This window comes from Rhea americana, unplaced genomic scaffold (genome assembly GCF_003343005.1).
Source record: "Rhea americana isolate MKP2758 unplaced genomic scaffold, rheAme1 scaffold_358, whole genome shotgun sequence".
In the NCBI taxonomy this organism is placed as follows: Eukaryota; Metazoa; Chordata; class Aves; order Rheiformes; family Rheidae; genus Rhea; species Rhea americana.
This window is the reverse complement of record NW_028186488.1, coordinates 246885-252884: the sequence shown is the minus strand read 5'-3', so window position 1 is coordinate 252884 and position 6000 is coordinate 246885.

Sequence of the window (6000 nt, the reverse complement as noted above, 5' to 3'; positions counted from 1 at the left end):
AGTAAAGTACGAAAAGCATGCAAGAAAGACAAAATAGATCAAGAGACTTTGTTAGACTGTGAGATGCCATCTTGAGGAGAGAAAAGCAAATCCTTAGAGCACTCCCAGGGCTATGGCTGCTGGGCTGGGCTTGGTGTCAAGCTAGCAAGTCYGCGAGGGGTTGGCTGGGCTGTAACGCTTTACCTGCATGGGATTTCAGAGACACCAGCGTGGGACAAGGGAGAGGGGAATTTGAACAAGGATGGAGTCATAAACTACACCGATTTTCATCTCCAGACCTATCTTTACTAATTTTCATCTCCACACCTATCTCCACCCGTGTGCAAGCACACACACATCAGGCTGATCCATGATAAAAGGTGTAACGTTGCCTTGCAATGGCAAGTCCCTGGGGAGAAGCAGCCATTTTTATTAAACAAGGATATGTGAATAGTAAATACGAATATCTCAGTTTAAAGAAACCCACGGGTTTACAACAGGAAAAATACAGCCTTAAGAGGGGGAGAGACCATTTGAGGGCAAATGATCTTTCTCCTTGAAGAACAGCAATGACTCAGCTCTACCAGACAAGAAAAGCAACCACACAAAAAAGGATATTTGTCCATACAGGAAAGCCCCAGCAAGGAGGGTGCAGGAGACACCCATGGCTCATCTCCAGCCTCTGCAAGAAACATGAAAAAGAGAAGCCAAGTGGACAGCTATGTGTTCCAGTCATAGTGCGGTGGGTCAGCCTTCACTGCCACAACAACCATCCTCTCCCAGCCACCCTGGAGCTGTTCCTGGAGCCCTCTGTGCCCCTTGAATCACCACTCTCAACAGACAGAGTGGCCTCAGGGTAAGCCAAACCGCTGCTAGCACTACCCTCTGCCAAGCATGTTCCCAGTCACACACCACCCACAGAGCTGGGGAAAACAGTGGTGTATCAGCTTTTCCCAACAGGGCTGGGCAGTTAAAATACAAACAAGATTATCTGGTATTATCTTAGCTAGGCATAAAGCACACTGAGAAATCATCTGGCTTTTGCATTCCTGCAAAACAGGACCTGCACTCCGCTGGCARGGACGATCAACTGCCTCTGCATAGCTTCTGTTTAGAAAAAATGAAAGTCACCCCCCGCAGCTCCATCCAGATAAGTGCCCAAATAGACATGTAACAACAGATACCTGCAGAGTGACTGAGCGTCATTGGGGAACAGTTAAGGACAAGCCACTCTGCACATCCCTGCAGTCTTTGGGGGCACTTGGTGTGTCCCTGCCCTCCGAGCACCTGGTGTTCCTGAGGGATAAGAGCCGTGGGGCTGTGTTACAGCAGTCCTCCCCATATGGAGTCCTGGTWCCTAACAGACACAAGGGGACAGCTGGAATGCTGAAAAAATACTACTGAAGAGCCATCAGGGATCCCACAGGAGAGGCTGATGTCAGACAGCTGCAGCCTTGGTAGCTGCATGGAGAGTTTAGCAAACCCTGGAAGTCCTTTCTGCAGAGATGCAAGCTGCATGTCAGCCTGAAGATGGCAGATCTTTGTGCTGCTCCAGGAAGCCATTGTCGAGTATGCTTATGTGGCCAGCCACGGCTCTGCTCCAGCAGCTCAGGTCGCCTCTTTTTCAGCTGAGCGACATGTGTGCTGCAAAGCCGCCGCAGAGTGGAGACGAAAGACATCTGCTTCCCCTCTCCGCGCAGCCCTGGTGAGATGCACGGCCCCAGAGCAGAGCTCTGCAGWCTCATCCCTGCTTTCACTTCTTTGCTAGCAAGGACCTGCCTCTTTGGCTCCCTAAACGACCTATGGGTCCTCTCCTCCTCCAGCCTCTCCACATCTTTGATGCCTGGAGAACCTGCAGAGCACAGCTTGGTGAACGAGCTCTCAGCAAGTCTCTCAGGGAGGCAAAAACCACCCAAAAGGCCTTGAGGAGCAGTTGGGAAGCCGGGTTGGAGCAGGCGGCAAGGGATAGCCAGCGCATGCCCAGGCCCCYGAGGTGGTGCAAGAAGCAGAGCAAAAGGCTGGCCATGACAACCAGCAGATGTCATTGATGCTCTGCTGAACTGGACCAGTCCCTAAAGTGGGGTGCTGGCCTCTCCCCAGCATTGCTGCTGCCTGGCTCTGGCTTTAGCCTCTGGGTATACTCTCATCTCCYCACCACCACTGAGGCCTGCTGGCTGCTGAGCCACGACTGAGGAAGTCCTTCCTCGGACTCAGCATAGTTTTTGACCCCAGGAGCCAGATGGCTATGCGGCACCTCCCTGCCCACCACCTCTATGGAAAGGAGCCAGCAGCTCTGTTCCCCTGGGCAAAGGGAATAAGGGCTCAATCCTGCACCCACATGACCCCAGCAGGTGCCAGCTGGTGCACCCACCTACTGACCATGAGCAGAGATGAGACAGGAAATGCCACAGTCAGTGGCAACATATTGCTAGGCCAGGTGAGACTCGGCTGCTCTAGCAACATGGGGATGCCTGGAGCTGTCCAGTACAGGAGGTGCAGATTACACCATATGTCTCCAAGGGCTGGTCTCCATGCACCAGGAAGTTYTCTGTGATACTTCCTTGGTGCCCTGATTCCCCATGGTGAGCCAGAGGCCAGGATCTGCTGGAATGTGCCACATGCAGTCATTCTGAGATGCYGCCCTCCATGACGGCTCAGATTCGATGAAATCATGTGGTGTGGACTGAATCCTGAGAACAGTTTGATTATCTGTGGAAGGATTTTTAGACTTCATCAAAGTCTCTGCAGACATCCTCTCCCCAGGGAGCATCGCACCAGTGAACACAAGGCACAAGCAGCCAACCACACATGCAAACAACACAGTCTGCAGGGTACCAGCTATGTGCCAAATGCTATCAGGCAAGCTAAATCTGCAACAKGCAAGCAACACAGTGAACCATCACYCGCACAATGAGTGAGCAAGCAGCCCAGGGGCATCTGCCATCTCCACTGAAGGTGCAGCCTTCCCACTCCACTGCCAAGACTTCACATCACTGGGTAACTCATGTTCAGAGCCTGGACRTCCAGGATCCCATATCCATCACTAACGAAGCCTCTTTGGTGTAGCTACAAAAGCCCCATAAAACGGGATTTCTCTCTCCCACTCCGAGCTGACATGTTTCAGGGAGCAAGGACTGTCTCCTCCTGAGTGCCCAGATGGTACCACCCCCTAGRAGCACATCTCTGCTGAGATGCAGGCTGTTACTGTAATGCATGGCAGCAACAAGCTGACAGCTTAGTTGACATTATCAGAGGAGCAGTGAGGGAGCTTTTGGTGCAAAAGTTACAGCACCTTGCAGACATATGTCAGTACAACCATGGGACCCCTATGCATTGGCCTTGCAGGTGCCGTGAAGGGGTTGCAGCTCCCTCCTTTTATTTTCTCCATGAGTAGTTCAACCTCTCTCCCCTGTAGATTCTGTATTTATTATGACAGAGGTCACCTCTAGCCCTACTGCCCTCTCCTGCCCGTTCCGCATCCGACTTCCTAGTGTCCATCACGCATCTGATCACACAGTGACATTTGACTCTGCATTGCAGCTTCTTCAACAAGCAGCACCAAAGAAGTCAAGCCAAGCTGAGGTTTAGAGAAATGGACTAAAACCAAAAAAAAAAAAAAAAAAAAAAAAGGAAAAAGAAAAAGAAAAAGAAATCCAGCCCACTGGTGTATCCCACTGCTTCCTGAGCCCCTGCTTGAACCAGCACTGCTGCATTCACCCCAGGACAGTTATCAGGCCTGCCAACTGCCCAGATTGCCCCAGCAGGTCAGCAACACAGCAACATGAGGCCATTTAGTGCATCCACTGCTGAGTGCTCCATGGGACTCAGGGTTTTGCCAGAACCCTAGAAATACAAATTAAAACAGGACAATTCAAGGGCGATTTTTCTATTCCCAGGCTCTAAACGGGACCACATTTCACATCTGTCCGCAGTATCCACATACTGCAGTGTAAGGCGCAAAGCATGGTGATAGGCACAGGATAAAACTCAAGATACATCTTGAAGTAATATCCTCCCCATTTTTGCCACTTGCTGCTCAGTTGTTCCCTCGACCCTGCCATGGACCATCCTGCTTCTCCTACTGCCAGGAATGAGGACACATGGTAGAAACTGCCAGGGAATGAGAATAAACCCAGTTCAGAAGTAAATCCTTAAGGACGCCAGCAGAACTGCTGGAGCAAACAGTGAGAAAAAGGGGAGAGAAGCTGGCTGAGGAAAAGGAACTCTTGGGACAGAGCCGAGCAGGGGGAGGAAGCCTGGGGTGGCCAGCTCAGCCTCGCAGCACAGCTTGGACGGGTGCATGGCACCAGCACCCAGCTGGGCGACAACCCATCACAGCAGGGGAATTGGAGCAAGCCCACCGAAGCACAGCAGACTGCTCAGCAGGGTCCCAAAAGCACAAAGGGCAGGGGGCAAAGCAACCACCTCCCTTCTGCAGGCTTTCCGCCAACACGCACGCGCTGGCGAGAGCTCCCTGCTCTGGCCCCTCTGCTGTGGCCTCTGCCCCACGACATTTCTAGAGGTGATGCAGAGGCAGAGCATCCAGCAAACATTTTAGTTAACAGCCTCAGTGGCACAGAGGTGGCACCACTCCAGGAGCCCAGCCCACGTCTGAGGTTGGTTTCTAGACCAGGCCAAGGCAACCCATCCAGCAGAGCTGCAAATTTTGCTGTCAGGCTCTTGCTGAGGTTCAGACAAGAACGAAACCCTGCTGTCTCTCTGCAGCTGTAGCAAATACCTACAAAACTTGGGGGCAATCAAAACACCATCACTGGCAGGAAAGAGGAAGGATGTGCTGCAATGGGATTTGCCAAGGGGTCATGCCAGTGGGACCAGTTTCAGGGAACAGGTGGACCACAGCACTGCTTTGGACAGCCCTGGAAGTAGCCTGTGCAGACCCTTCTTCTCCCCTCCTCCTCCATCCTTGCTCCAGCCAGGTTGCCCGTCTCCCCCCCCCCCCAAATGCCAGCAACAGGTGTCTCAGCGGGCCACAGGGGCTGCTGGTGGTCAGCTCTGCCCACGCAGAGGTCTCTCACTCAACCACACAGAGCCCGTCACATCCTTTCAATCTCTGCTGCAGTTTCCATGGAGCTGCCAAGGAAGGACAGCAGGAACCTGGCTCTCCTGGCATGTGAGAGGGACCAGATGAGAGCAGCAGAGCTAATCTCCTTTGGCAGGTGGTTGGGGCTGGAAATAGCAGCTCTTTCTGCCCTCATCCCCGGGCAGAGGCTGGTGACGGCTTCGAGGTAACACCTCACAGGCTGCAAATGCTACTCGCAGCCCCGTAGAGCCTCCTGGTCAGCAGTTTCTTCCCTAAACCTGAGGGTACAGTTCACCTCCTCACCAAATCCAATGTGCTCAGAGTTGGACATCCACAGGGTACCTTCCAGGGATCTTCCTAAAGCTGCAGTACCGCAAAGCACAGTCAGAAAGGGAACAGCAAATTCAAGCATAAGGAAGAACAAGGGCTGGGCTCTGAGCTGCACYCAGGATCAGGAAACCCTTGACCCTCCCAGTCCAGATACCCCATGGAAAAATCACTGCAATCCTTTCTGCCCACTTGCTCACCCTCCCGTGGCTGCATGGCAGGGATGTTATCCCAACACTGCTCCATCTCCTCTGCTGCCCTACCAGCTCCTTTGGCGAAAGGACTTGCTCTCATATTTCTGCCATGCACACAGAAGCCCCTGCTTTACTTGGGCTTCTAAAGGTTACTCTGATCTGTAGAGTAAGAGATAGAGAGAAACTCAGATTTATGGAAAAACACAAACACTAAAAGTACATCTCCCCCTCTCCCCCCCACGTCTAAGCCCCTGATTTATATTCAAACTATTTTGACAGGCATTTGTCAGGAACAGAGGATACAGTGTTCTCTCTTCTACAACATGGCAGTTCCTTATGGCAGTTCTAGTAAAAGCAGCTCCTTGTTCTGCTCAGGGCTGCGAAACTTTCCACCAGCCTGGGAGGTCTGTGTAGTCCTCCTGACCTCTGACTTCCCAGCTAAAACAGCTCTAGCTGCTG